The 8062-nt window shown below is 35.2% G+C and overlaps 1 long non-coding RNA gene across 1 annotated transcript; it reads right to left on the bottom strand.

Annotated features, from left to right (window-relative positions):
* Window positions 1–1019: 1019 nt before the first annotated feature.
* LOC135413133 (uncharacterized) lies at window positions 1020–6927 on the bottom strand. The gene is made up of 3 exons (XR_010430101.1): window positions 6587–6927; window positions 4332–4480; window positions 1020–1361 (listed from the first exon to the last, which is right to left on the bottom strand). It is a non-coding gene; the product is annotated as an uncharacterized LOC135413133 (long non-coding RNA).
* Window positions 6928–8062: the final 1135 nt, after the last annotated feature.

Genomic DNA, 8062 nt, shown 5'->3' with positions numbered 1-8062 from the left:
CTCCCTCATCTTCACAGATTATTCTGAGTGGGAAGGAGCCCATACGGATCATCGAGTCCAATTCTGATCTTAATGGCCTATATGGGGATCTACCCCACAACCTTAGTGTTACTAGTACTATGCTCTAATCAACTGACCTAATCTCAGGGTTACTAAACTACCTGTGTGCATCGAATAAAATGTCACCATCTGTTTATTTGAAGTCTACTAGGCCTTCATGAAAGATCATCATTTGCCAATTTGTAGAACAGGACAGAAGATCACACCCTTTAATAAGCAGACATCAGGATTTTGTAATATTTTAAGTATTCTCAGGTAAAATGGGAAGTATAGATTAAATATCTAAATAAATTAAAAGACAGAAGAGGTGGACAAAACCAGAGAAAACATTTTATCTTAATACCTTCTCCTTAGGGCTTACTCATAATGGAAATGGTACACTAGAAAAGGAAACCTAAAGCTAGTTTGTGGAAGGTATGTAAGATAACACAAGGACAAAGACATACAATAGGATGACTAAAGAGTAAGCATTTACATTTACAATTATAATCAAAGTTTTTTATCATACTCAAAGCAAAGGAGAGAGGGAGGAAGCTTTAGAGTTTTTCTAGGTGCTATTTGCTTGAATCAGAAACTATTGCCTTTAAAAAACCCCAAACCCTACATCAATTGCACAAAAGCTCCAAGTCAGGCTATAGTAGATGGGTCGGAAAATTGATAATCAGGAATGATTTTTCATAATATTTTCACTTGAATATGATTTGAGTTGGTAATGAAGAAAAACTAATTTCATTTTATGGTTGTTTAGTGGACCGTGAGACACGTACAGAGAATCATTTCATATGCATTCATTCTGCAGTGGGCAGTATTGCACATGAGACCTGTAGACAGCAATCCCAGCAGAGCAGTGTCACGGTTCAACCCCAGCTGGCAACTAAGCATCATGCATTCACTATCCCACTTCAACCCAATGGAATGGGGGAGAGAATCGGAAGAGTGGAAGTGAGAAAATTCAGAAGTTGAGGTAAAGACAGTTTAATAGGTAAAGCAAAAGCTATGCACACAAACAAAGCAAAACAAGGAATTCATTCACCACTTCCCATGGGCAGGCAGATGTTCAGCTATCCCCAGGAAAGCAGGGCTCCATCACATGTGAGGGTTACTTGAGAATGCAAATGTCATCATCTCAAATGTGCCTTCATTCTTCTTTATCCATCTTTATATGCTGAGCATGATGCCACATGGTATGGAATATCCTTATGGTGAGTTGGTATCACCTGTCCTGGCTGCGTTTCCTCCCAACTTCTTATGCACTCCCAGCCTCCTTGCTGGTGGGGTGAGAAGCATAAAAGGCCTTGTCTCTGTGTAAACAGTGTTTAGTCATAATTAAAACATACCTGGATTTTTAACACTGTTTTCAGTACAAATCCAAAATACAGCCTCACGCTAGCTATTGAAAAGACAATTAACCATACCCCAGCTAAAACCAGCACAAGCAGCTAAAGATTAAAGGAATAATCTGCCTCCCTGAAGTAGTTCCAGCTCAGGGCAAGGCTGACTGAAACAGCAGCATAGTATTGTATTGTTCCTGAGTACTCTATGTCATTTAGGGAGACAGAGGCAGGGACAAGAATGAAGCAATTTTATTTATAAATGAAACAAAACTTTACAGTACATCTCATCAGTTGATGAACTAAAGTAGCTTTGTATTCACCTATACAGACAGACAACGTCCTCTTATCTTAACAAATTATTTTTGCTCCATTGAGACAGGAATTAAAGTATGATTATGGCAAAAAAAGAAACTAATTATTTTTGTAACCTTAGTGTTTATAAAATTGTATTGATAATAACCAAAAGTTCATAAATGAATTACATTAAATTATAAACCTTTTTTTTAGGGATTTTTTAAAATTAAATTTATGTATTTATAATTATTTAAAATATTTTGAGAAATACTATACACCCAAAAGGTAAAGCATCCATTTTCACTAGGGAAGCTGACCTGCTTGTCTGCTTTCAGTCTTCTTATTTCATAAACAGAACACACAGGAAAGGCACAAAATAAAGACATTATATTTAAAATTCTGATTTGAGAAAGACCTTGGATGTACAAGGTAAGTTTCAACTCTGCAGGCATAAAAACTCTCAAGGATTTTAAAACTGTAGATTCTACAGTATAATCAAAATATTCCATGAAGGAGTTTGTAAGACTTTGCTGACCTGGACAGACAAAGGAGCATGCAAAGAAAGATAAGCTAAACAAATTAGCATACCAGAGAAAGTGTCTCAGATACATTTTATAACGAACAGAAATACAGTAGTGTACACCCAAATTTTCACAGAGTTAGATATTTCAAAGGGAAAGAGTGAAGAAAGATCTGAAAGTAAGAGTATTCGCCTATGAAAATTGTTCCCCAAGGTTTCATTTGAGGGACTATAAAGAACAGAGATGGTATTCAAAATATCTCCTCAGAATTCTCCATTACAAATTTGGGACTACATTTTACCAAGAAATATTCACAAGATATAAAATGAAACAAAAAATGCTGAAATTTATCTCTTGACATCTTCACCTGACTCTTTGAGTTGGTTTTCACTTGTCCCATAAAAATCAGAGAAAATTGAGGATTCACTTAATCTCCTCTCTGCCAATGAATACACATACAGTCACTTTCAGAGGTAGAAAGGAGATAAGATTGGAAGGAGAAATGCAGGGAAAAGCAATAGCATGTTGGAGTTTTCCTAAAAGGCATTAAGAGCTGAGTTGTGCCTCAGGTCATGTCTGAATTGTAGAAGGCATCACCATGTAGAGATGTCACACTAAGCATTGCACATGTTGTACAGCACAGCCATATACTCAGTGGTCTTGTTAACTTGGATCCCAGGAAGAAGATAGATGTTTGCATAGCAATGAGACCTGTTTAATTAACCTTACCACTCAGCCAGGCAGCTAGGCCCACAGTGATGCACCAAAAAGGCTGTGCTGCTTCTTTTTCGAGGGCTGACTAGAAGAGCTGACTTCAAGAACTCTCTTCATGATGTCCAGAGAACCTCTACATCCAGCTGCAGTCACATTCTGTTATGCCTTAACTTACAAAGCATCACATGTGTGGTAAAATGAAATGGCACTGGACCAGCCCATGGGATTCAAGACCTCCCCCCTTTTCTCAAATATTTAAGTCATAAGAATAGATTAACAATAGTTCTTCCAAAATGTTGTGGGAAAAAAATACTAAAAATAAGAAGAAAAATGTATCGGGAGCTGAGAATTATCACAGTGTTTTCCACATATGAAAAACAAGGAAAGGTACTGGCTTTTTTTTTTTTAATTCATATGTCTATTTTATAAAATATTTATATCTTCTCCATATTGAGACCAATACAAATATTATACATGCATACTCATTTATATTGTAGCCTACAGCTCTGGTTTTAAAATCAGGAATTACGTGATTCTAAATGTAGGATGGCAGTCTAAAATCAGGGAGCTGTCCAGAAATATTTGGAAGGTTATGCATGCTTTTAATGCACATTAAAAATAGCACGAAAAGGATCAAATACATTTCAGTAATCCCTTCAAGTACTTTGCTAAAAGATTACAAGATCAAGTATTCATTTGCCTCTGCTTCATGAAGAGATTTTCTGAAGCTACTTAATAAAAGGAATAATGAGGGGGGAAAAAGGAGATCAAGACTACAACATGAGAGAAATACCAGCAACCACAGTTGTATGAAGTACATGCAGATGTGCTGTGTTTGAGGAATGGTTACAGTTAATTTGTGCTAAGTTTAACATGAACAGCTTGTTTCATAATGCAAATATATTTTTGAGGGGACATAGAACAAATAATATTATATTTTTTCCAGTTATTTACTGGAGATTACAGAAATTTACATATAGACCACACGACATACATGCATACACAGACACACACATACACTATGTCTGTGTACACACAGGTACATGCCATCGTAATGGAAACTGAAAAAAATATTCTGCATAGTAAAGATTTTTTGATAAAATGGATATAGTCTCACAGTTCAGATTACTATGCAATTGTATTTTTAAAAATACACTAAGTAAATTATTGCAACAGTGCAGCAGTGCTAGTTGTGCTCTAGCAGTGGATCACACAGAGCACTGTAAACTTGAGTAATATTTTTTCTGGCTGGTTAGTCCATAATGCCAATAAAAACTGATCCATCCCTAAAAGAAGATTTGATTGATTGACAATACTCTGGAACTAATAAGAAACAATATATTTGATTTATGACCTTTGAAGATGGAATGCTATCTGCATCCTTTTTCTTTACTCATGCCCCACATACCTGTTCAAAACAAGAGAAACACCTCTACGGAGTCAAACTTGTGCTTTCTGCTATGGATGGGTACTTTTACTCATCATATGCCAAACATCTTGCACCACTGTCTTTCCTAGTGTTGATCCACTTTTACACTTCCAAGTAACACCAATATTCTAAAAAGAAGGGGGGAAAAAATCAATTTGAAAAATAGAAAGAGGTGATACAGGCTCCTTGAGTATTTAATGCCTAGAAAAATTTTATTCGGGTAAGTAATACCTTCCTTTCAGCAGCCACTGAATTCCATGTGTGGTAGCTTCCTTATATCCTGAGATATATATAGGTATATATCTGTTATATATCCTTCCTGACATCCTGTGACTCTCAGAGCAGTCAACGAGAATAAACAGATAAGTAAATAAAGAAACAAAACCTCCCTAATAAGAAATTAGCTTCATTCATTCAGCTTTAATTATATTCATAGGTGCATAGAACTATCTGGAAGAACACTTCTAGGAAGTTGAGATTTTTACTCTTAGCTCTAGAAGGTGCTATTTTCATAAGCTTCTGTTTTCTTAATCTGATTTCTTTATTGGAATGAGTCATGAAAGGAAACACATAGGAGTACAGACTTACTCCATCCTGAAATGGGTCTTTTAAAAACTGAAAGAACCAGAAATTGAGGATTTTCTGCTGAATGAAATTCATTAGACGACTGCATGTGATCCATGAAAAATTAATAGTCACCTCTAATCAGTTTATAATATAATTTTCTAATTGTAATAAGGAACATTTAAGTATTAAGTGTTAGTAATATGAAAAATGCACATACATTAAATTAAAACCCTACTAATACTTATCTCTTTGCAACAGAAAGTTCAAAAAAAGAAAAAGCAAAACAGAATAATGACTCAAAATTCCAAGTAGTAACATGTTTTACATATCTGCAACATATTTCACTGCAAAGGTCTACATACCACAGCAAACAGCAAGGTCACCTTCATTGCACGTAATAGAAGACTGACCAGAGCTCTGTCACAGTCATCATATTTCAGATAATACACTCACAGCAAAACAGTAGCTCATATTTTCACTACATCAGAAACTGTTTCTTGACATCAGCCAGTAGGAGCTGGATATAAGTAATTATGCTTAATAATAATGAAAGGAAAGCAGATCAAGAGATGAAAGGGAAAATAAGTTTATCTTTGGGTAATTATGATATCAAATAGGCAGCAGGAAATGTAGAGGAATTTATTGGAAATTACAGTGAATGGGAAGTTTTTGTATATGTTTTCAATAAGGTAGTAATTACTATTTTATATTCTCACTGATTCAGGTCCACTGCATGTTTTGGAATACTTGTCATTCCTTAAGAAAAATAAAATGTTACCATTTCAACAAGTGTAAAACATAGGGTCTTCCAAGAAAATAAAGGAAGAAAGAAAGAAACGTTACTTTACAGTCACCTTAGCAGTGACCTTCGCTCCATAGCAACCATTTCCTGATGCAATGGCAAAAATGCTTACAGAAGTATCAGCTCATTGAGCTCATTTTGCTGCTTGGCATATTAGAAAGGTTCTGTTCTCTTTAGTATCTGAACATATAAAGGGAATGCTATGTTCATCTTACTCTAGTTTCCAAGAGAAAAATTTATTTTATTAGGTTTTATTTCAAGGATGACTGGCTGGTGAGCGAAGTCAGTCTAATTTCTCCTTAAGAGCTCAGTCATTAAAATGCTCAAGTTCTCCAGTGGATACAAAAAAGGATTACTTTACCTTCAATAAGAATAAAAATAACAGATGTGGAAAGTAGAAGGCATATAGGATTCAAAAGGAGTAACTCCTGCTAAATGGGTGTCTCACCAGCTATAGTGGAGATTATTCATTGCTCCTCAACTGCCATCTTCAGCACTTAACATCTCTAGTCTCAGAGTTTAGACTGTATCTTGTAAATACAGAAGAAAATGAGTATGAATTGTATCTCTTTATGCTGTGAGAAATAGAGATGAAAAAAACAGGGCTCTAAACAATATGAGCATGTGCATGAGTTCTTGGAATAATACCCATTTTATTGGAACTTGTATTCTTACCATAAGGCCAGATAAAGAGAAATGCTAGGAGATACTTTTGGTTGTTACAGTTGTTTTTTTTCAATCCACAAGCCTAGAAAATACACATTTGCTATCAGCTTTTATAGATGAGATGCAAAATTAGGATCCTGAAATGAAGTCCAAAATACTGTAGTAAGATTTATCCCCAGAAAGATACGTGTAGTCCTACCTTAGCTGAAGCAAAGGAGGAGAAAACAGTGCATACTCAACCACCACTCTTTAAAGGATGTAGAAGTAGACCCTGGTATGGTAAAAGCAAATATTCTGTGAGCTTCCCCAAATAATCTGCACCTTATGAGACTTTTCCAAGGGCAAAAGTGTAGTAGAAGGCTTGCAGCTGAATATGCTTAACATGGGAGAGAACAATCACTATGATTCTGATTGTTTCCCACCTAAAAGAACCCTCGCGGAAGAAAATAGTTCAAGATCCAGTAAGCATATACACAGGCAAGCAGACAGATCTGAGTTTATGAAAGCACCAAGTGAGCAGAGCATAAACTTGTTACGGTCTGGAAAGTAGAGAAAATATTGTTCTGTGTTGACTAAAACAATTCAAAAGTTTAGACTTCTGAGCCACAAAACACTGGAATGACAGTTTATTTTGCATATTAAGATGCTTTCCTTGCCATGTAAGAAGGCACAAGAAGCATGTTTCCTGTCATGATTATGTCTTTAGTGTCTGTTTTGGTTCTGTTAAAATCCAGTCACCTTATTACTGCTGTAATAACATGCCATTGTGTGTTACTACCTTTTGCTGTATGCAGAGATCTAGTTAGCTGGACAAGCAAAAATTCTGTTCCTGAGTAGGAGTGATTGCATGTGAGTTTGAGGAACTGAAGAACATGACATTCTGAGTAGAACAATTAATGCTGTATCTTTTAAATTATTTGTTTTTATATAAAATTGCAATGTTGGACAGGTAGGAAGTTTTAACTGGAGATACTACATAAAAATCATTGGTCGTGGTATAATTAAAAGAGCTAGGAGGAAGAATTAAGGGAACTGATATTTACAGTATATCTTTAGGTTGCAAAGCTAAACAGCTGAAAGGCACCTATATACAGTACCTTAAATACAACATTTTTAACTTTTTAGGTTCAGAACTGCAAGCTCAAAAAGATAGATAGCTTGCCTACTATTCTCATTTTCAAAATAATTTTAGTATCAGAAAGAGCACAATAAGTTTTTCCATTAAATGTATTTTTATTCTTCTAAGCTAAATTCTGGGTTAAAACTTTTCAGCAAGGCCTGGGTCCTAGATAAAACAAGAGGCTAGAAATCAAATGGAAACCTTAGTTAATGAGAATTATGCTGCTAAATTGGAATAAAAATGGATTCTATGGTCCACAGATGCCTAAAGTTAGAAGTGTTAGAGCACTGCACAGTTGTTATTTTAATTTTTAAAAAATGTTCCAGCTATTTTAAAGAAACAAGGTCTAATGATCAAACAGCTAGACCTAAACTGGAAAAAAACCCAACCTGCTAAAGTTTTTGTAATTCAAAGTCAAAATATAATAAGGTTAAATCCAGGCTATCAATACCATTAATTGCATGTATCATCATATATGGATGAACATCATCAGATGAAGAAATGTTCCTTCTTGTCACATTATAATATGTCAACACACATAGATGACTTTCCAAA

The sequence above is a fragment of the Pseudopipra pipra genome, chromosome 4, assembly GCF_036250125.1.
Source record: "Pseudopipra pipra isolate bDixPip1 chromosome 4, bDixPip1.hap1, whole genome shotgun sequence".
Lineage (NCBI taxonomy): Eukaryota > Metazoa > Chordata > Aves > Passeriformes > Pipridae > Pseudopipra > Pseudopipra pipra.
The sequence above is the reverse complement of the archived record's forward strand: the minus strand, read 5'-3'. Positions and strand labels throughout refer to the sequence as shown.